The following is a 24,410-nucleotide window of genomic DNA, read 5'->3' on the forward strand; positions in this document are numbered from 1 at the left end:
CAGGTCTCCATATGATGCTCTGGGTGCAAAACTTGAAGTGACGAACATATTAAGTAGTACATTGGTTTCCCTTTATTGCAGTTTCCTTAAAACGCTTTTACCGTGTACAAACTAGAAATAAAGAAAGAAGCACTCTAGGGGTGTCCTTTTCAATAAGATGTTTTCAATTTTTGATCTAATGAAGTTGTTCATACGGATATGTGTTTTCTGAAACGTGTCTCACTCTTTGTGTAAGTGAGGGAGTTTAAAAAACTGAATGAAGGAAGCTCATTCTATTCTCTATTGAACAGTTTGACTTACAAAGGTACTTAAACCAAAATATTTCGAGTAAAGCAATTTCCAACAAAGCTTCTGCGTCTTATACTTTGGTGGAGTGTTTCCAGGTCTACTTCTGATGCTCTGGGTACAACAATGGAAGTAAAGAACATATTAAATTATCTAGTTGATTGCCTTTAGTGAACTAAAAACTCAAAACCGAAATAAGGAAGCTCATTCTATTCCCTATTGAACAGTTTGACTTAAATTTGTACTTAAACCAATGTACTTAAAGTCAAGCAATTTCATGACAAAGCTACCTGTGTCAGACACTTTTGAGTGCATTACTGGAAGTAAGCAACATATTTAAATAGTCCAGTCGAAAGCCTTTGCTGAATGATTCTTAAAACTGTCCTCCAATGAAGATACTTAATCAGAGCAAAGAAGGAAGGCCTCTCCTGATATTCTTTTCAATAAGGTGCTCTGAATCTTTCAAGTAATGAAGGTACTCATATTGAAATTTGTTTTATTTGGCTTATCTCATGCTTTTCATGAGAGAAGCAGTTTGATAAACTGAACTAAGGAAGCCCTTTCAATTCCCTACTGAAGGCTTTGACTTACAATGGTACTTAAACCAATGAACTTAAAGTCAAGCAATTTCCTAACAATGCTACCTGTGTCAGACACTTTCTGGAGTTATCCAGGTCCTATTTTGATGTAATGAGTGCAACACTGGATGTAAGGAACACATTTAAGTAGTACAGTTGATTGCTTTTGTTGAACTTTACTTAAAATAATCCTCCAATGAAGATACTTTATCAGAGCAAAGAAAGAAGCCCTCTCCTGATATTCTTTTCTTTCTTTCTTTTTTTGGGGGGGGGGGGTTTGCGGGGCAATGGGGGTTAAGTGACTTGCCCAAGGTCACAGAACATTAGTTCTGTATCAAGTGTCTGAGGCCGGATTTGAACTCAGGTACTCCTGAATCCAGGTCCAGTGCTTTATCCACTGGCCACCTACCTGCCCCCTGATACTCTTTTCAATAAGGTGCTCTGAATCTTTGATCTAATGAAGGTACTCATACTGTAATATGTTTTATTAAGCTTATCTCATGATTTTCGTGAGAGAAGCATTTCGATAAACTGAACTAAGCCAGCTCTTTCAATTCCCTACTGAAGGGTTTGATTTACAATGGTACTTTATCCAATGTACTTAAAGCCAAGCAATTTCCTAACAAAGCTACCTGTGTCCGAGACTTTGGTGGAGTTTATCCAAGTCCTCTTTTGAAGAAGTGAGTGCAAAACTGGAAGTAAGGAACATATTGAAGTAGTCCAGTTGATTGCCTTTGCTGAATGATACTTAAAACAGTCCTTCAATGATGATACTTAATCAGAGCACAGGGAGAAGCCCCCTCCTGACATCCTTTTGAATAAGGTGCTCCAAATCTTTGATCTAATGAAGTTGATCATCCTGTAATTTGTTTTATTAAGCTTGTAGGACTGTTTTAAGTAAAGTTCACCAAAGGCAATCAACTGGACTACTTAAATATGTTCCTTACTTCCAGTGTTGCACTAATTACATCAGAAGCAGACCTGGAAAAACCACCAAAATGTCTGACACAGGTAGCTTAGTTAGGAAGTTGCTTGACTTTAAGTACATTATTTCATGTCCCATTGTAAGTCAAACCCTTTCAGTAGGGCATTGAATAAGCTTCCCCATTTCAGTTTATGGAACCTCTTCTGTCACACAAAGAGTGAGATAAGCGTAATAAAACACATCTCACTATGAACACCTTCATTAGATCAAAGATTCAGAGGATCTTAATGAAAAGCACATCAGTAGAGTGCTGTTTTTATTTCTTTTTTCTGATTAAGTATCTTCGTTGTAGGACTGTTTTCTGTAAAGTTCACCAAAGGCAATCAACTGGACTACTTAAATATGTTCCTTACTTCCAGTCTTGCACACAGTATATGAGAAGTAGACATGGAAAAACTCCACCAAAATGTCTGACATGGGTAGTTTTGTTAGGAAGTTGCTTGACTTTAAGTATTGTGGAAATTTATTGTGATTTGTGGACCCTGCCTTTGGGCTGATATTAAAAAGCCTTAGGCCCAGGCAGTTAGGTGGCACAGTGGATAGAGCAGGAGTACCTGAGTTCAAATCCGGCCTCAGACACTTAACACTTACTAGCTGGGCAAGTTACTTAACCCCAATTGCTTCACTAAAAAAAAAAAAAAAGCCTTAGGCCCTCAGGGTTTTTTTCTCTGTAAGAGAGGCTGGTGACCCTCCCCTTCTGCTTCAGCTGATCCAAAAAGCCCCATGGGCTTTATGGGACACCAGGTCAGACAGCTGGGGGAAAAAAGCCCCAGCTCCCTATGTGCTGAGGGGAGCGGCCCTGGAGATCCCAGACTTGTCTTGCCAGGCCCTAGCACACAGCCTGTGCAGAATTCACAGGCACACAGCAGGGGGCACGGGCCTCTAGAGCCAGGCTGGGCACAGCCCTAGTGCAGCCAGCAGATTAGCTTGCTGTGTGGAGGGACGCAGAGAGCCCGAGGTTTGAGGGGAAAGAAGGAACATATATACAGGGGAGAAGACAGTGAAGGGGGAGGCCAGAAGATTGAGTGATCCCACAGGACTAAGAGAAAGCAAGGAGGTCTGTGAGAGAGAGAGAGACGCAGGGGTTCAGCGTGGCAGTACAGAGAGGAAAGTTAGACGGTAAGGGGGGTCGACAAAGTGAAAGGGGCTTAGAAGAAAGTAGAAAGTTAGAAGAAAGTAGCCGAGCAGTAAAAGTGAAAGTGCAGGGGAGCTGGAGTGAAAGTTGGAGAAAGCTGGAGCATACCCTAAAGCAAGAGGCAGCAATGGTCCTTATTATATTAAAAGCAGACAGGTTGTATAATTTGCATTTCTTAACCCTTATCTTTTACATTGATTTTTAAAAATAAATTCTGATTTGATTATTTAATTAAGAGGCTTCTTAATCATTTGCTTATCAATTTGGGAGTGGAGCAGAGTGGAGAAATTTTTAAAAGCCCAAACAGATTGGCTTTGGAAATCAATAGCAGTCAGATAGCCAGCCAGTCAAAGGTCCCCAGAATAGTCCTCCAGTCAGATTAGTGCCCCCAAAATTAGCCTAGTCAGTTAAAATATTTTCACATTTGAATGGCGACTCAAATGGGACTTATGGCCCAATTATAATTTTTCTAAAGTTATAATTTTTCATATACTTATAATTTTTATAAGTACCATTACATAATTTTTTTCAGATTAGATTATAGTTAAATTTTTTTTTACAGTACATTGGTTTAAGTACCATTATAAGTCAAACCCTTCACTAGGGAATTGAATGAGCTTCCTTAGTTCGGTTTATAGAACTGCTTCTGTCACACAAAGAGTGAGATAAACTTAATAAAACACATTTCAACATGAATACCTGCATTAGATCAAAGATTCAGAGGATGTTAATGAAAAGCACATCAGTAGAGTGCTTCTTTCTTTTGTCTGATTAAGTATCTGTTTTAAGTAAAGTTCACCAAAGGCAATCAATTGGACTACTTAAATATGTTCCTCACTTCCAGTGTTGTACACATTATATGAGAAGAAGACCTGGAAAAACTCCACCAAAATGTCTGACATGGGTAGCTTTGTTAGGAAGTTGCTTGACTGTAAGTACATTGGTTTAAGTCCCATGGTAAGTCAAACCCTTCAGTAGACAATTGAATAAGCTTCCCCATTTTGGTTTATCAAACTACTTCTCTCACGCAAAGCATGAGATAAGCTTAATAAAACCCATTTCAGTATGATCAAAGATTTAGAGGATCTTAATGAAGAGCACATCAGTAGAGTGTTTCTTTCTTTTTTGTGATTAAGTATCTTTGTTGTAGGACTGTTTTAAGTAAAGTTCACCAAAGGCAATCTACTGGACTACTTAAATATGTTCCTTACTTCCAGTGTTGCACATATTATATCAGATGTAAATCTTGATAAATTTCACCAAGATGAAAGCTACACGGGTAGCTTTGTTAGGAAGTTACCTTACCTTATGTACTTTGGTTTAAGTCCCATTTTAAGTCAACCCCTTCAGTAGGGAATTGAATGAGCTTCCCCATTTTGGTTTATTCAACTGCTTCTCTCACGCAGAGTGAGATAAGGTTAATGAAAAATCCAAGATTCAGAGGATCTTAATGAAAAGCACATCAGTAGAGTGCTTCTTTCTTTTTTCCGGTTAAGTATCTTCTTTGTAGGACTGTAAGTAAAGTTCACCAAAGGCAAACTGGACTACTTAAATATGTTCCTTTCTTCCAGTGTTGCACACATTATATCAGAAGTGGACCTGGGGGCAGCTAGGTGGCACAGTGGATAAAGCACCGGCCCTGGATTCATGAGTTCCTGAATTCAAATCCTGCCTCAGATACTTGACACTTATTAGCTGTGTGACCCTGGGCAAGTCACTTAACCCCCATTGCCCCTCTAAAAAAAAAAAAAAGAAGTAGACCTGGATAAACTCCACCAAAATGTCTGACACAGTAGCTTTGTTAGGAAGTTACATTACTTTCTGTACATTGGTTTATGTCCCATTGTGAGTTAAACCCTTCAGTAGGATATTGACTAAGCTTCCTCAGTTCAGTTTTTTGAACTGCTTCTGTCAGGCAAAGAGTGATATGAGCTTAATCAAAAACATTTCAGTAAAGGTCTTAGCTTCTTCTTAGTGGACCATTTTAACTGAAATGAAGAGAGAGATATCCCCAATTGATAATTATATAATGGGGAGATCTAGTAATGAGCTACATTAGTTTGGTTATGGCCATGTGTTGAAGAAACCTTGTAAGTGAACGCATGGGAAAATATGTAAGCCAGGATATTTGTTGACTTTCCTTATTTCATCTGATTGAACAGCTTCACTAAAGCAAAGCTTTTGATGAGCAGAACCTAAAACACTTCAGTAGAGTCCTTAGATAGCTTGGCAGGATGTACATTGTAGCAATGTCAAAGAGACCTGCGTCAAAGACAATGCATTGCCGAAATTGAATGAGGTTCTTTATTTCACCTCATGAAACGGGTTAACTGAATTGAGCTGGATAGAGCCCAATCAATGTATTTGAAAATGGGTGCACATTCAAGGAGCTCCATTTCTTTGTGTTAAAGCTAAAATTCTAGCTAGTCTGTCTAAAATATCTAATGAGTGGTTGCCAATAAATTAATTATAAGCTTTAGCAAGAATTAGGCTTTTAAGCATTTATTAAGGAGAATAAGAATTTGGTAAAGAAAGAGGGAAAGGCCTACATTCATCTATCTATTAAAGGGAGAGCGTATTTCTAGCTCCACTCTCTGCCAGAGTCCACACAAAAAGAGCCCAAGTCAGAGCGCCAGGCTCCCCCTTCTTTCTCCCACAAGCAAACGTCATTTCCTGACGCCAAAGAAAAGACGCATGGTCTTGCCCTCAGAGACCTTCACCTCATAGCAGAGCTTTTCTACAGTAAGTCTCCAACAGGTGGCGTCATTCCAATTGTTACAGTCACCGCTTTGTTTCTTCAAAAAACAGGGTGTTTCCTTGATGAAACAGTCAAAAATAACAGAATATGGGAGTCTAATCCAGCTCCTGTTTATTGTTTTGTGCAAGATCTTAGAGCAATTAACAGTCATGTTATCCCTAGGCACCCTATAGTCCCTAACCCCTCTATGATAGTGTCATCCATTCCTTGTGAGGCTACATGCTTCACAGTGGTAGACCTCTGCTCTGCCTTTTTCTCCATACCAGTACATGAGGACTTCCAATATTTATTTGCTTTCACCTGGAAAAATACACAGTGGACCTGGACTAGACTCCCACAGGGATTTGTAGACAGTCCCACATTATTTTCCCAAATTTTACAGCAGGATCTGGCCTCCATTACTCCATTACATTAGCTCCATGCTAGTACAATATGTTGATGACTTATTTTTAGCCTCCCCAAATGCTGAAATTTGTCAGGAAGATAGCTGTCACTTACTGCTGGAGCTGCACAAGAGAGGCCACAAGGTGTCCAAGTCAAAAGTACAATGGTGTTTGCCTCAGGTAGAATACTTAGGATTTATTCTGGCTGCTGGAACTTGCTCTGTCTCTTCTAAGCAAGTCCAGGCAATTCAACAACTCTCTGCCCCCACTACGAAGAGGCAGTTAAGAGCCATTCTGGGAGCAACTGGGTACTGCAGACAATGGATACCCTCTTTTGGTGAAATGACTAAACCTCTCATAGCTCTAACAAAAAATTCTGTCCCAGACACTTTACAGTTGGATCCCCAGCATCTCTCAGCCATAACAGAATTAAAACGGGCCTTGTTATCAGCACCTGCCCTAGGACTCCCAAATTATAGTAAGCCCTTCACTCTCTTTGTGCATGAACAAAGGGGGGTGGCTTCTGGAGTTCTGACTCAATCACTGGGGCCTAACCAATGCCCCATAGCCTACTATTCAACCCAGCTGGACCCTGTAGCGTCTGCAGCGCCACCTTGCCTTAGGGCAGTGGCAGCCACAGCCCTTTTGGTAGAAAAAGCCTCTGATTTGGTCCTAGGTAACCCTCTAACTGTGCAATGCCCTCACAAAGTATAGGCTCTCTTACTACATCACAGGACACAAACCCTTTCAGATCAAAGGCTAAGTATGAAGTAACCCTGTTAGGCAATGAGAACATCACGCTAACCCAGCAACACTGCTCCCTAACTTACCACTCTTGGGGGAACCATTGCATGACTGTGCTTCTTTAGTTGATATGACTGAGAAACCCCGTGATGATCTTTTTGATACTCCTTTAGAAAACCCTGATCTTGTCCTCTATACAGATCTCTCTTCATTTATTAGAGAGGGGACCCGTCTCACTGGAGCTGCTGTAGTTTCTGATTATGACACTGTCTGGACAGCTTCTCTGCCTTCCCATTTTAGTGAGCAGGCTGCGGAACTTGTGGCTCTTACACAAGCCTGTAACATAGCCAAAGGGAAGAGTGCCACCATTTTTACTGACTCGAAATATGGCTTTGGTATATGTCACTCAATTGGCATGCTTTGGTTACAATGAGGCTTTTTAACATCCTCGGGCACGGTTATTACTAATGGGGACCTTATTAAGGACCTCCTAGATGCCCTGAAACTGCCTTCTGCCCTAGCCATTGTACATTGCCCTGCCCACACAGGGAATAGTGATCCTGTTTCAAAGGGGAATGCACAAGCTGATTCTGCAGCCAAGCTCACTGCATTAGAAGCTCCTGAACATGTATTCAACCTTTCACCTTCTGAGGATGTTCCTCTTAAACTAACTTATGATGAGTCAGAAGTGGAAAAATGGAGAAAGAAATTTAAGGCGAAATGGATCAATGGCGTCTGGGTGTCTCCAGAAGGTAAGCCACTTCTTTCCTGGAAATTTTACCACCAGGTATGCTTCTCTGTTCACAAAAAAGGCCATTTTGGTACACAAGGCATTGTAGATTCTATTAAGAGAACCTGGATAGCACCAGGTGCGACTAACACAGCATCTCAAATCTGCTCGGGCTGCTCCACATGTCAGTCTTATAATCAGTATGCTTTTAAGGCCAAAGCTTATGGAGGGCATCCTCTAGCATATACACCCTTTGAGCACTTGCAAATTGACTATATTACAATGCCAAAAGCAGGACATTATAAATTTTGCCTTGTTATAGTTGATCAACTCATTCGGTGGGTGGAGGCATTTCCCAGCCCCCGAGCCACAGCTGCCTTGTTGCCAAAATTCTTCTTAAAGAATTGTTTTGGCCCACCAGTCCACATTGATTCTGACAAAGGCACACATTTTACTGATTCGATTTTATCCCAAATCTACTCTTTCTTGGGAGTAACTCTAAAATTCCACACGCCCTACCACCCACAAAGTTCAGGCCAGGTTGAACGTATGAATAAAGAGCTTAAGCGTATGATTGGCAAATTATGTACTAAAACCCATTTGAAATGGCCTGATGTTCTACCATTGGCATTATTCCATCTACGCAGTAGACCAAGAGGAGAACTTCATATATCTCCTTATGAAATGCTTTTTGGTCACCCTCCTATCCAAGCTAAAACTTTTCCCCCAGTTTATACATCACTGGTGGGAGGTGATACTTCTGTTGCTTCCTACATACAGGAATTATGTGAACTCCATGAGGCAGGAGCTGTGGTCCAGGCAGGACCTTTAGACTTTTCATTGCATAATTTAAACCAGTGGAACCCAGCCCACTTGGGAGGGACCTTTTCAGGTATTATTGACAACTCCTACTGCCATTAAAATTGGTGAAAAAGACTCTTGGATTCATTGTTCTCATGTAAAGCCTGCACCATTCATAGGTAAAGAGATTTCTGATAAAACTCAAGGAGACGCTAAAGAGCAAAAAACACTAACAATAGCAACTGTTAAAGAGCAAAAAGAGCCCAGGTGCAATAGGCAGTTCCCATTTGATAGTCCCACTTTGGGACTCAGTCTTCATAAAGTATTGGGAGATGGAAATTGCCTCTTTAGGGTCTTAGCAGATCAGCTAGAAGGTCACTATAGGAATCATCTCAGACACAGGCAAGAATCTGCTTCTTATATGATTAACCATAGAACTGAGTTTGAGTCTTTTAGAATAAATGACTCTTGGGGGCAGCTAGGTGGTACAGTGGATAAAGCACTGGCCTTGGATTCAGGAGGACCTGAGTTCAAATCCAGCCTCAGATGTGACCTTGGGCAAGTCACTTAACCCTCATTGCCCCACAAAAAAAAGGGCAAGAAAAACAATGCATAGGATTACAATAGAATAAATGACTCTCCTTTTGAAGAATATGTTGACGAATTAAAGAAACTTGGAAAGTGGGGAGGAAATGATATGATTGTAGTGTTTGCTAGACAGTATCAGCTGAATGTTAGTTCATCAGTTGAATCAGCCCCTATTGAAAATCAGTGGCACAGACAAAGCTGATGCTAGAGAACTCCACTTTTTCTACCATAGAAAACATTATGATAGCATTAGAAAAATCAATGACAATTCAGAAACCCCTGTCACTTTGGCATGCAGAGAATTGGGGAACCAGTTAAAACAATGTGGCATACCTCAAATTCTAGCAGCTTAAATACCTTAAAATTTAACAAGCATTTCCTTCTACAGGCAAACCACTGAAGCATATGGCCTGGTTTTCTGGCCCACCTCAATTTCTCCCACCCTTTCCCCTACCTGTACCTATCCTTTAATCCTTTTGGTTTTTTGTTTTGGCTTTAGCAAATCTTTTGCTTTTTGTTTTTGTTTTTGGCTTTGACTTTTGTTTCTTTTGCTTTTTTTAAACTCGATTTTGTAAACTAAGTGACTTTTCAAAGACATTTTAAGTATATGCTGTAGATGGGGCCATTGGGCCTCAGAAGCTACCAGAATTCTTTTTTTTTTCCTCTTTCTTTTTGAAAGAGAACCATGAGTTCTAATGAGTTTTTTTTTTCCTCTTATGGGATTCTGTTTAAAAAAGAGGGTTACAGGGGCAGTTAGGTGGCGCAGTGGATAGAGCACTGGCCCTGGAGTCAGGAGTACCTGGGTTCAAATCCGGCCTCAGACACTTAACACTAGCTGTGTGACCCTGGGCAAGTCACTTAACCCCAATTGCCTCACTAAAAAAAAAAAAAAAAAAAAAAAAAAGAGGGTTACTGAAACCTATTGCTTGATCTATCAATGAACATATTGAATATTTAATCTTGCTGATTGAAGCCTTATTCCTTTTTGATAAATTAATTACCACTTTAAGTATCTGCTACTGTTATACTAGAGAATTCATGTATAAGATGATGTGGTTTACTTGTGTGAGATTAAAATTGGATATTAGATCATAAATCTACCCTACTTAACCTTTCCCTTAATTTATCTCCCAGACTAGTAAATGGAAGAAGCTTCTGGTTTTCTAGATAGAGCTTTTATTGTATGGTAGTCACAAAGTGATGTTGATTAGAGTGATAGGAAAGTAGAAATACAATACAAATCGTCTTAAGTCTAGGCTTAGTCTATATTCCGTATAAAACTCACCAAAAGTGAGTCAAGCGCGTGCTGTTAACCGAGAGCCGGGCCGAGTCAAACTCCAGTCCCCGTCTGTCTGTGCAGCGCAGCCAGGAGACCAGCGGAACAGGAAAAAAGCCCCACTTCCGTTCTCTCCTTGCCTTTTAAGCTTGCACCCCGGAAGTTTAGTGCTCATCAGGCAATCTGGCCTGCGTCGCAGGCGGACTGGTGTGCGTAGCTCATGCTGTTGGTCTCCTCCCCAAAAGGGTGGTCCTAAAAAAAAACTGGCGTCTCTCCATTATCTAACCGACTGTTAAAACTTTTTACCGCACTTGTTAAAAGATTATGTAATAATGTTGAATATAATCAGTTATTTACATTCATTTATCATTTATGTCATTATACTCTGGGTATGGTTTGGAATTATTGTATATATCACTAGTATATCCTCAGTTATGCAGCATAGCATGCATTTTTACCATCATACTGTCTTTAGTGAAATTAATATGAGATTTAGGAAGTATGGAAACTTATCATTTCAGAGACTAACTTACTATGAACTTTAATGCAGTCCCTGGAGAGAATATATATGCAACAAAAGGAGAGACAGGTATATATAAGTCCATGGTTTGCTTATGATGGCAACTATGTAGAGCACAATTACTAGACACAGTCCAGTTTCGTCCTCTCTCCCTCCTAATATAACCTAACTTAACTGAACTTATTTATCTTTTTATCTCATTCTGTTGAACTCACCTAATGAAAATTGTTAACTGAATTGAAGAGATCAATAGATCTCAATCAATATGGTTGAAAATGGGAGCACATTCAAGAGAATGGGCATTAATTTAAGTGAAACAAAGAACCTCACTCATTCTCTTCAGCAATGAATTGTCTTTATGTTGCTACAATGTACATCCTCCCTTAGATAAAGGAATTAATATAACTAAGGATTCTACTGAAGTGTTTTGGATTCTGGTTATCTATCTCTTTGATTTGGTGAATATAAGGTGAATTTAAGTCACATTATGGGGGAAAAAAAGAGAAACCATTTCAATGAAAAATTTTTTAAGCTTCCTTAGTTCACCTTCTAGAAAAGACACTTCACTGGAGATCTCAATGAGGTTCCTTACTTCACCTAAGGGAATATGTTCACTGAAATGCAGAAACAGATTACATCAATCAATAAGTTTGTACAAGGGAGCTCTCCTAAGGAACCACATTAGTTTGATTATGGCCATTAACTTAAGACAAGTTAAAAAAAAAAAAGTGAGAAGGAAACCTGGGCGGGGGGGGGGGGGGGGGTTGCGCGGGGGAGGGGGAACTATTCAGTAGAGGATCTAATGAGCTTTCCTAGTCCACCTTGTTGAACAGCTTCAAGAAAGCCAAGTGTTAGAGGACCTCAGTATAGGGCTTAGCTTTGTTCTTTTCCCTGACCAAGGACCTTCATGGAAACAACATACTAAGTGAAGCTAATCAAAGGCACTTCCTTGTAGAACTGGATGAGGTTCCTTATTTCACCTAGTGGACCATTTTAACAGAAATGAAGAGAGAGATAACCTTAATCAATAATACTAGAGCCATCTATTAGGGAGCTGCATTAGTTTGATTACAGCCAATTAACTGTTTAAGAAAACCTTATGAGCAAAGGCCCGGGGAAATATTTAAACCGGGATATTTGATGAGTCTCCTTAGTTCATCTTATTAAACAGCTTCACTAAAGCAGATGAGCAGAATCAAAAACCCTTCAGTAGAGACCTTAGATGACTCCTTTCTTGAACCTGATGAAGAAAGTACATTGTCACAATGTACAAAGGGACTTGAATTAAAGACACTTCACGGGACAACTTAGTGAGTTCCCTTACTTCACCTAAGGGAAGATGTTCACTGAAATGCAGAAATCAATTCCATCAAGTGATCAGTCTCAACAGAGGAGCTTCATTAACGATCTCATTAGTTTAGTTTAGGCCATTGCTTTAAGAAACATTCAAGGAAAGATAGGGAGAAACACTTCCATGGGGAATTTCATGAGTTTTCTTAGTTCACCTTGTTGAACTGTATCACAAAAGCCAAGAGTTAGAGGACGTAAACCAAAGTTACTTCAGTAGTAGAGGGCTTAGTTAGCTTTGCTCTTTTCCCTGACCAAGAAGGCCTTTCATTGCTCAAAGACACTTCCCTGGAGAACTTCACGAGGTTCCTCATTTCACCTAATAACACTTTCACTGAATGGAAGAGGTAGCTAGATAGATCTCAGTTGATATATTTGCAAAGGGAAGCACAGTCTAGGACATTGCATTAAACCATATTATCAGTGAAAATAAGGGAAACCATTTCTTTTTTTTTTATTTTATTATTTTCCAGTTTCATATAAGGATAGTTTTCAACATTTGTTTACACTGGAATTTTAGTTCCAAATTTTTCTTTTCTCCCTGCTCCCTTCCCTCCCTCTTCCCCAAGACAGATAGCAGTCTGATATAGGTTGTATATGTACAGTCATATCAAACATATTTCTACATTAGTCATCTTGTGAAAGAACAATCAGAGCACAAAGGAGAAACCTCAAACAAAAAAATCCAGTCCAAAAGTAGAAACAGTATGACTCAATCTACATTCATAATTCATAGTTGTTGTTTTTTTTTATGTTGAGAATATTTTCTAACACGAGTTCTTTGAAACTGTTTTGGATTGTTGCATTGCTGAGAAGAGCCAAGTCTATTCCCATTGTTCATCACACAATGTTGCTGTTACTGTGTACAATGTTCTCCTGGTTCTGCTCCTCTCAGTCAGGATCAGTTCATATAAGTCCTTCCAGGTTTCTCTGAACTCCTCCTGCTCATTGGTTTTTATTTATTTATTTGGGTCACACAGCTAGTAAGTGTTAAGTGTCTGAGGCCGGATTTGAACTCAGGTACTCCTGACTCCAGGGCCAATACTCTATCCACTGTCCCACCTAGCTCCCCCCTGCTCATTGTTTCTTACAGCACAATAGTATTCCATCACATTCATATATGTCACAATTTGTTCAGCATAAGGGAAACCATTTCAATGGAAAATTTGAGAAGCTTCTTTAGTTGACTTTTCTGGAAAGACTCTTCACTGGAGAACTTACCGAGGTCCCTTACTTCACCTAAGGCAATATGTTAACCAAAATGCAGAGACTACGTCCATCAATAACTTTGAACATGGGATCTCAATTAATGATCTCCATTAGTTTAATTACAGCCATTACTTTATAAAATGTTCTAAGGGAACCTTGGGGAAAATGCTTCCAATGTAGAAAGAATCTTATGAGCTTTCTGAGCTCACAGCTTCACAAAATCCAAGAGTTAGATGACCTTACCCAAAAAGACTTCCATAGAGGGTTTAGCTTCGTTCTTCTCTCTGACCAAGGACGTTCATGGGAACGATATAATAATTAAGTTAATCAAAGATACTTTATTAGAGAACTTATTTCACCAGGGGACCAGGTTAAGTGAAAGGAAGAGATAGATAACATCGATCAAGGATTTTTTACTGGGGAGATAGTCATTCATTTTAAAAAACTTTAGAAGTGCACGTAGGGTGAAATACTTCAATGGGGAATTTAACTAGGTTCCTGAGTTAACCTTATTGAAACCCTTCAATGAAAAATTCATTAAGCTTCACCTTATAGAAAAGACACTTCACTGGTTCCTTAGATAGCTATATTTCTTTTTTTTTGGTGAGGCAATTGGCGTTAAGTGACTTGCCCAGGGTCACAGAGCTAGTAAGTGTCAAGTGTCTGAGGCCGGATTTGAACTCAGGTACTCCTGAATCCAGGGCCAGTACTTTATCCACTGTGCCACCTAGCTGCCCCCTAGATAGCTATATTTCTTTGATTATGGACATTACTTTTGTAAGGGGCTAAAATTCTAGCTAGTCTGCCTAAAATATCTAATGAGTGGTCACCAATAAATTATAAGCTTTAGCAAGAGTTAGACTTTTAAGCATTTATTAAGGAGAATAAGAATTTGGTGAAAAGAAAGAGAAAGGCCTAGATTCATCTATCTATTAAAGGGAGAGCGCATTTCTAGCTCCCTTCTCCACCTGAGTCCTGAGGAAAGAGAGCGAGAGAACCAGCCTCGCCCCCACAAGCAAACGTCACTTCCTGACACCAAAGAAAAGCTGCATGGCCTTGCCCTCAGAGGCCTTCTCCTCATGGTGGAGCTTTCCTACAGTAAGTCTCCAGCAGGTGGCGTCATTCCAATCATTACACTTTGTTATGTTATAGGTGAACATGAGGGAAAACTCTACAATGAAGAATTTAATTAGCTTTCTTAGTTCATTTTATTGAACACCTTCACTTAAGCCAAAAGTTAGATGACTTTGATCAAAAACACTTCAATAGAGTGTTTATTTAGCTTTGTTCTTTTGCCAGGTCAAGAATGTTCATGGTAGTGATGGAATAAGTGAACTTAAGCCATGATGCTTTAGAGGATTATTTAATGAGGTTCTTTATTTCACCTAATGGAAAACATTAACTGAAATGAAGAGATAGATAACCTCATTTTAAATCTTTTAACAGGGGAACTCAATTAGGAAGTTACATTGCTTTTGTTGTGGACATTTTATGTGGACATTTAAGTCACATTTTAAGATAACATAAGGGAAAACACTGCAATGGGGCATTTAATGATCTTCCTTAGTCCACCTGATTGAATACCTTACCTAAAGTCTAGAGAATGTAATCTTAATCAAAATCACTTTTCTGGAGAGCCTAATTAGCTACCTGCAATTAGTTCCCCTGTTTGGGCACCTTAACAGAGATAGATGACCTTAATCCAAAGCAAAAGGCTAGTTTAATTAGCTACCTTCATTTACCTGATTAAGGAGTTTCATTGAGTTCATATTATCAGTGTAAAAAAAATTAACTATATCTAACCTAATCTGAAAAAATTATATAATGGTACTTATAAAAATTATAATTATATGAAAAATTATAACTTTAGAAAAATTATAATTGGACCATAAGTCCTGCCATGGTTGCCATTCAAAAGTAAAAATATTTTTTACTGACTTACTGGGGTCTAATCTGACTGCAGGGCCTAATCTAACTGGGTGACTAATCTGGGGATTTTTGACTGGCTGGCTATCTAACTGTTATTAATTTAATATGGGCCATTTATAAAGTTCCCCCACACTTGCTCTGCTCCCAAATTGGTAAGCAAATGATTAAGAAGCCTCTTACCTAAATAATCAAAGCAGAGTTTATTTATGAGATATAATTAAAAAATAAGAATACAGGGAAATAAAATGTACAACCTGACTGCTTTCCGGCGTGTCTCTCTCCTGCTGCGGCTTATGCTTACTCTTTGCCATCTACCTTTCTTCTAACTTCTCTCTCACTACCGTAGCCTCAGTCTCTTTAGTGAACCCCCTTTCTGTACTGTTGTGGTGAACCCTGAAAAGTCCCTTACTCCATATGGCTCTGTCCACTCCCCTGTGTGGACAGAGATATCATTAGCTTTTTCTCTCTCACGGACCTCTCAGTGTCTCTTGCCTTCTCTCCCTTTCTCTATCCTCCAGCGTCCCTTCTGTTTTCTCAATCTTTCGGCCTCCCTCTTCACTGTTTTCTCCCCTGTATCTATGTTCCTTCTCTCCCCTGCGCCCCCTCACACACCAAGCTAATCTGCCAGCCACACTAGGGCTGTGCCCAGCAGGGCTCGAGGGGCCCATACCCCCTGCTACATGCCTGGGACCTGCACAGGCTATGCTAGGGCCTGGATCTCCAGAGCAGCTCCCCTCAACGTGTAGGCAGCTGGGGCTTTTTTCCCCCAGCTGTCTGACCTGGCATCCGGTAAAGTCCACGGGGCTTTTTGGCTCAGCTGAAGCAGAGGGGGAGGGCACCAGTCCCTCTTACACAGAAAAAACCCCTTGAGGGCCTAAGGCTTTTTAATCTCAGCCCAAAGGCAGGGTCCCCAAATCAAAATAAATTTCCACATCAGTGAATTTAATAGAAATAACTTCAGAGGAGTAAATAATTAGCTTTCTTAGCTATCTACATCCAAAGAACTGTGGAGTGTGCACTTATATCCAGGCATACTATGTTCACTTTTCTTTTTTCTTTCTTGTATTTTTTTTCTTTTGTTCTGATTCTTACAGAACAAGTCTAATGTGCGAAAATGTTTAACATGATTGTGTGTGTGTGTGTGTGTGTGTGTGTGTGTGTGTATATATATATAAATTATATCAGATTGCTTGCTCTCTTGTGGAGGGAAAGAGAAAATGGAGGTAGGAAAAAAATTTGGAACTCAAAATCTTACAAAAATGAATGTTGAAATGTATCTTTACATGTAATGGGAAAAATTAAACATGAATAGTGAAAAGAGTGAAATAAAAATTATTACCAAAAAAAAAAAGGTTTACACAAACAAAACCAATTCTGACAACATTAAGAAGGAATTCAGGAAACATGGAGAAGGAAATTTTCACAAGAAGTTTCTCTGAATGAAGGCCTCATTTCTCAAGTCAACTTGACTCAACTGAGGCAAATTTATACCAATAGAAGTCATTCCCCCAGGGATAAATGGTCAAAGGATATATTAACAGGCAGTTTCAGAAGAAAAAAAATCAAAGGTATTCATAGTCAAAGGGCAAAAAAAGCTCTACATCGCTAATGATCACTATTGATCATTGGGTCTCCCAAGATAAAAATCCCTGTGCATGACTTTACTCTTCTCAGAAACCTAAGATTCAAGACAATTATGGGGGCAGCTAGGTGGCACAGTGGATAGAGCACCAGCCCTGTCACTTAACCCCAATTGCCTCACACACAAAACAATAAATTAAAAATTTTTTTAAAATAAAACAAACAAACAAACAAAAGGGGGCAGCTAGGTGGCTCAGTGGATAGAGCACTGGCCCTGGAGTCAGGAGGACCTGAGTTCAAATCCAGCCTCAGATAACTGATGCTTATTAGCTGTGTGACCTTGGGCAAGTCATTTAACCCTTATTGCCCAACCAAAAGACAAACAAACAAAAATGCTTATTCAAGACAATTATTATGAAAGGTTCATGATGAAAAATGCCTGGGACCTCCAGAAAAAGACCTCTTTGAGGCTAAATGCAGAAGGAAGCATACTATTTTTTGGGGGGCTGGGGCAATGAGGGTTAAGTGACTTGCCCAGGGTCACACAGCTAGTAAGTGTCAAGTGTCTGAGGCCAGATTTGAATTCACGTCCTCCTGAATCAATTGTGCCTCCAGAAGCATACTATTAAAGAACTCTTTCTTTCTTCTTTCCTCTCTCCTCACCACCTGCACCTGATGGTTTTTAGTTTGTTTGTTTTTCTTTTGCTTCAGGCTGTTGCGCAGGTGTAACCTATTAAAAAAACTGCTTATCTTCTTCAGGGAGGGGAAAGAAGAGGGAGGTAGAGAGAAAATGAGGGACTTTAAAAGAAAAAGAATGTTCAAATTGGTCTTTACATCAAAATGGTTTTTACATTATTGGGGAAAATTACAATAAATAAAACCAAAGTGAAGTGTTATTCCATTGAATTGGGGAGAAAATAAAACATAAAAATTTTCACTTCAGAGGCAAAGAAAAAACACACAACCAAAATGCAGAAAGAAATGGCTGAAGGGCAGGTCTCTTACCAAAAAAACGGAGTAGAATCCCATGACCTGCAGCAAAATTGAAGTGAGCAGAAGCAGGAGAACACTGTGTACAGCTAGGGCCAGACTGTGCTGCAATCACCTGTTCATGGCTTTGCTCTTCATAACAACTCAGTGATCCAAGAGGATCACTGGAGGACATGTGATGAAAAATGACCCATACCCCCAGAGAAAGACCTCATGGGGGCTAAATACAGATGGAAGCACAATTTTAAAAGCAATAAAAATCAAACTTTCTTTCTTCTTTCCTTCCCCCTTCCATGTTTTTATGTTTGTTTTGCCTTTTTTTCAGCTGTGTTGCTTACATGTAACATGTAGAAGCTTATGGCTTTCAGGTAGAAGAGAGAGGGAGAATTTAAAGAGTTTGGATGGGTAGGAGGGAGGGAATTAATTTGGAATTTCAAAATAAATGAATGCTAAAGTTGGTTTATGTGCAATTGGGAAAATAAAATATGACATATTACATGTGGTTGAGGAAAAAATAATAGGGGGAAAAAGAAATTTGGAATTCTCAATTTTCTCCTTCTTTGCAGTCCTCTCTACTTCTAACCAGAAGGCAAACTAGGTTGTCCATTCTCCTTGTGAGGTCATAGCTGCTTTGCCTAAAATAAAATGAAATAAAACCCAGAAAAAAATAGTTAAAAACAGTCTGCTTCAATCTGCACTTAAAGTTACACCAGCAGTTTTGTGTCTCTGTCCCTGGTCTGTGTGTCTGCCTCTGTCTCTGTCACATACACTGTTTTTTTGTGTGTTTTTGTTTCTGTTTTTGTCTTTTGGTAATCCAGAAACCAGAGATTTACTTGAACTCAAGACAAACCATGAGGGCCAAAGAAACAAACCACAGGCTGAAGAGGGAGAATGTTATTCAATTTCTAGAAAATGGGGAAAAGAACAAATAGTGTGGGGTCAGGTGTTTGGGAAGGAAAGAAGCAATTGGATCATGGTACTTCTGTTAGTCTATGGAGAACCTTGGCCCTTTTGTTAGGGGTGTTGTAGCTAACAAACTCAAGGAATGCTTTCCCTTGTGTAGAATGCCTCTACAGAGAGCAACAAGCAAGCGAAGATAGAGACAGATGGAGGACAAAGACAGTGCATGTGTACGTGGGTCAAGTTTAATGGAAGGTATTGAGGAATGGAAGAAAATGGTGGTTCTGGTGCCTGAAGATGAGATATATTCAAGTAAAAAATTAAAATAAAACCCAAATTCTATAAAGAAGATCTCCACTCCCACCCCCACCAAGAAATTCAATTTCCAAAATCAGAGTTCACCTTTTGTAATATCTATTTGGCAGTAATGTGGAGAATGGTTTGGAGAGGTCTGAGAACAAGTAGAGATTGTGAAGGCAGAATCAATAAAATGTGGCAATTGGTTGGATGTTTTGGGGAATGGGGGAGATGTACTAATAAAGAGATCATTCAGGAGGACCTGAGTTCATCCGGCCTCAGACATTTGACACTTAACTAGCTGTGCAAGTCACTTGACCTCCTCCTGATGGTTTTTCCCAGAGGATCACCAACACCTGCTGCCCTGACAGAAGATGAGGTAGAAATGTTCCACAACCAGAAATACTTTTATCTATAGTTTTCCCTTTCTCTTCCACAGTGTCCCAGACTGCTAATATCATAGAATCATAGATTTAAAAGTGGAAAGGTATTAGGGCATAAAAACCTTACAACGAAATGCAGAAAAGCAAAAATAGTAAACACATTCTTTTCAGATCATAATGCAATAAAAATTTCATTCAATAATGGACAATTTAAAGAGAGATTAAAAATCAATTGAAAAGTAAATAATCTGGAGGCAGCTAGGTGGCGCAGTGGATAAAGCACCAGCCCTGGATTCAGGAGTACCTTAGTTCAAATCTGGCTACAGACACTTGACATTTACTAGCTGTGTGACCCTGGGCGAGTCACTTAACCCCTATTGCCCCACAAAAAAAAAAAAGAAAGAAAGAAAAAAAAAGAAAAGAAAATTAAATAATCTGAACCTATAAAACAAGTGGGTCCTAGAAACAATCGATGATTTCATTAAAGAAAATGACAATTATGAGACAACATATCAAAATTTTTAGGATACGGCCAAAGAGGTATTAGAAGAAATTTTGTATTCCTAGTTGTTTACATCAATACAATAGAGAAAAAGCATATAAAAAAACTAAAAAATGAACAAATTTTAAAATGGCCAACTAAACACCAAATTGGAAATTCTGAAAATCAAAGGAGAGATTAATAAAATTGAAATCAAGAAAATGATTGAATTAATAAATAAAACTAGAATCTGGTTTTATTTTAAAAAATAAAATAGATAAACCATTGGTTAGTGTGATCAAAAAAGGAAAGAAGAAAATCAAATTACTAGTATGAAAAAATGAAAGGGGTGAACTTGAAGAAGAAATTAAGACAATTATTAGGAACTATTTTGCCCAATTATATGTCCAATAAATTTGACAATCTAAATGAAATTGATGAATTTCACAAAAATATAAATTACCCAGATTAACAGAAGAAATAAAATATTTAAATAACCCCATTTTAGAAAAACAAGACATTAATGAACTCCCTAAGAAAATATCCCCAGGACCTGATGTGAATTCTACCAAACATTTAAAGAACAATTGATCACAATATCATGTAAATTATTTGAGAAAATAAGTAAAGGAGTCCTATTAAATTCCTTTTATGAGACAAATATGGTGCTGATACCCAAACCAGGAGGAACCAAAACAGAGAATGAAAATTATAGACCAATCTCCCTAATGAATATTGATGCAAACATTAAAAAAAAAATACTAAGGGGCAGCTAGGTGGCTCAGTGGATAGAGCACTGGCCCTGGATTCAGAAGGACCTGAGTTCAAATCTGGCCTCAGACACTTAACAATTACTAGCTGTGTGACCCTAGGCAAGTCACTTAACCCCAATTGCATCATCAAAAATAAAAAATACTAGCAATACATGACAAGGATCATACACTATGACCAGGTGGGATTTATACCAGGAATGCAGAGCTGGTTCAATATTAGGAAAATTATCAGCAAAATTTACCTGATCAATAACAAACCCAACAGAAATCATATGATTTTCTCAATAGATGCAGAAAAGATCTTTGACAAAACACAGCACCCATTCCTACTAAAAACACCAGAGAGCATTGGAATAAAAGGAGTTTACCTTAAAATAAGTACTTTTTATCTAAAACCATCAGCAAGCATTATAGGGATAAGCTAGAAGTCTTTCCAATACAATCAGGAAAGCAAAGATGCCCATTATCACCTCTGTTATCTAATGTTGTACTAGAGATGTTAGCTATGGCAATAAGAGAAGAAAAAGAATCAGCATAGTATTATATCAGCATATATTGCCAAAAAAGTCCAGCAACAACATATAGAAAGAGAAATTCCATTTAAAATAATAGGCTGATATAAAATACTTGGGATAAAATACCTGCCAAGACAAACCCAGGAACTATATGACTACAAAACACTTTTCACACAAAGTCAGATCTAAACAATTAGAAAAATATTAATTGCTCATGAGTAGACCAAGCCAATATAATAAAAATGACAATCCTGCCTATTAATTAATTTATTTAGTGCTATGCCTATCAAAATATTTTATATAGAAAAAATAATAACAAAATTCATCTGGAAAAACAATCAATAAAAAAATATGAAAGAAGGTGGTCTGGCAGTACCACATCTCAAACTGTATTATGAAGTGGTAATTATCAAAACAATCTGGTACTGGTTAAGAAATAGAGAGGTGGATCAGTGGAATAGAATAGGTACACATTACACTATAATAAATGACTATAGTAATCTAGTATATGATAAACCCAAAGATCCAAACTTTTGGGACAAAAACTGCTGGGAAAACTGGACAACGGTAAGGCAGAAAACTAGGTATAGACCAACTTCTGACATTATTTACACATAAAGGATGATACCATAAACAAATTAATGGAGCATGGAATAATTTATTTGTCAGATTTATGGGCAGAGGAAGAATTTAGGACCAAAGAAGATATAGAGAGTAAAACAAAATGTAAAATAGATCATTTTGATTATATAAAATTGAAAAGTTTTTCCACAAACAAAACTGATGTAACAAGAGAAGCAGAAAACTGGGAAATAATTTTGGAAACAAATATCTCTGATAAAGGCTTCATTTATCAAATATATAAAGAATTGAGTCAAATGTATAAGTCATTCCTCAATTGATAAATGGTCAAAGGGTATGAACAGGCAGTTTTCAGACAAAGAAATCAAAGCTATCTATAATCATATGAAAAAATGCTCTAGATCACAATTGATCAGAGAAATGCAAATTAAAACAACTCTGAGGTATCACCTCACACATATCAGAGTGGCAAATATAACAAAATCAGAAAATATTGGATGTTGGAGGGGATATGGGAAAGCTGGGATGCTAATCCACTGTTGGTGGAGTTGTGAAAAAATCCAACCATTCTGGAAAGCAATTTGGAACTATGCCCAAAGGGCTATAGAATTGTGCATACCCTTTGATCCAGCAATATGACTGCAAGGTTTATATCCCAAAGGCATCTCCAAAAAGAGAAAAAGACCTATTTGTACAAAAAATACTTATAGCAGTTATTTTTGTGATGGTTAAGAATTGGAAATCAGGGGCAGCTAGGTGGCACAGTGCATAAAGCACCAGCCCTGGATTCAGGAGGACATGAGTTCAAATCCAGCCTCAGACACTTCACACTTAACTAGCTGTGTGACCCTGGGCAAGTCACTTGACCCTCATTGCCCCACGAAAAAACAAAGAATTGGAAATCAAAGAAATACCCATCAATTGGGGAATGGCTAAATAAGCTGTGGTATATGATGGTGATGGAAGATTATTGTGCAACAAGAAATGAAAAAGCAGAATGATTTCAGAAAGGCCTGGAAAGACTTGTATGAATTGATGTATAGTGAAATGATCAGAACCAAGAGAACATTGTGCACAGAGACAGCAATATTGTTTGATGAAGAATTGTGAGTGACAACTATTCTCAATAATATAATGATACAAATCAATCCCAAAGGATTATTGATGAAACATACTATCCACCAGCAAAGAAAGAACTGATATTTCTGGAACAGAAATGCTATTTTTCACTTTCTTTCATTTTTTCTCTTATTCAAGTTTTCCTTGTACAAAGTGACTAATATGGTAACATTTTACATAATTGTATGGAAGGAGGGATAAAATTTAAGAACTCAAAATTATAAATAAAAATGTTTATTACTTTAAAAAAATAAAAATAAAAGTGGAAAGGACCTTCCTTCATTTTATTGATGGAGATAATATTACTTTTCCACTTTGTTGTGAGAATAAAATAAATCATAGAGATGTGAAGTGACTTGCCTGAAGTCGCACATTGAGTGTGACTAAGGAGAGCTGAGATCTGAACCAGCTCCAAAGCTGAGGCTATACCAACATTTTTCAAATGTGTCACAACTCTAAAATTTTTTTACAAAATTAAACAGATCTGTGGTGTCAGTAAAGGTATCAAAGAGGACTTCCTTATTTTTAAAAATGAAATATAACTGTCATCATCTTTATTAGCTTCTTTATTTCTGCTTATTACATTACCATTCTCCCTATCACCCAAATACAAATGGTCTCTTGCATTCAGGTTGGATAGAATGGTCCCTATATTCAATCAATTGCAATGATTCCATCTCCCCAACATCTCCTGACTGTGCCCTCCGTGAGCTAGAACTCACAGTTAATAGTCAAACACACTGAAGTCAGGAGTTCAAATCCGACCTCAGATACTTAACACTTACTAGCTGTGTGACCCTGGGCAAGTCACTTAATCCCAATTGCCTCACCAAAAAAAAAAAAAAAGAATAGTCAAACACGGATTTGAAGTCAGGAAGACCTAAGTCCAAATCCTGCTTTGGGTGTATATTGGCTATGTGACTCCAGGTAGGTTTACCTCTCTCAGCCTCAGTTTCTTTTTCTGTAAAAATTGTATATTAGCATCTACCTGCTTCCTGGCTATTGTATTCCTAACTGATCTCCCTGCTTCCACTCCATACCATCCTATAAACTGCTGTCAGAGTGCAGGACAAATAACGCACTGGTAATAAAGTTAAAGTTAACCTTCCATTCAAGTCATTCCTCCATCAGGTTTTAATGCTTTCTGTGGCAGCTAGGTGGCACAGTGAATGGAACACTGACCCTGAAGTTGGGAGGATCTGAGTTCAAATCTCATTTCAGACACTTACTAGTGTGACCTTGAGCAAGTCACAACACCAACTGCCTTAAACATCCAGGGCCTTCACCTGATGTATGCCATTGTACCCAGATGCCTCTGGTTGGTGACCTTTCACAGCCCTCCCTCACTTAAATCTAATTCACTGCAAGTCATGACATCCTCTTCAATAATGAAGGACAAACAACAATCTACCTTTCCAGGCTGAACTCCATGTTTCCAGCTTTTCTTCTTCCAATCCATGCTTCACATTTACTGACTTCTGCATTGTCCTAATCTAATCTCCTGCCACCTCACTTTCCTGC

Source organism: Dromiciops gliroides, chromosome 6, assembly GCF_019393635.1.
Source record: "Dromiciops gliroides isolate mDroGli1 chromosome 6, mDroGli1.pri, whole genome shotgun sequence".
NCBI lineage: Eukaryota > Metazoa > Chordata > Mammalia > Microbiotheria > Microbiotheriidae > Dromiciops > Dromiciops gliroides.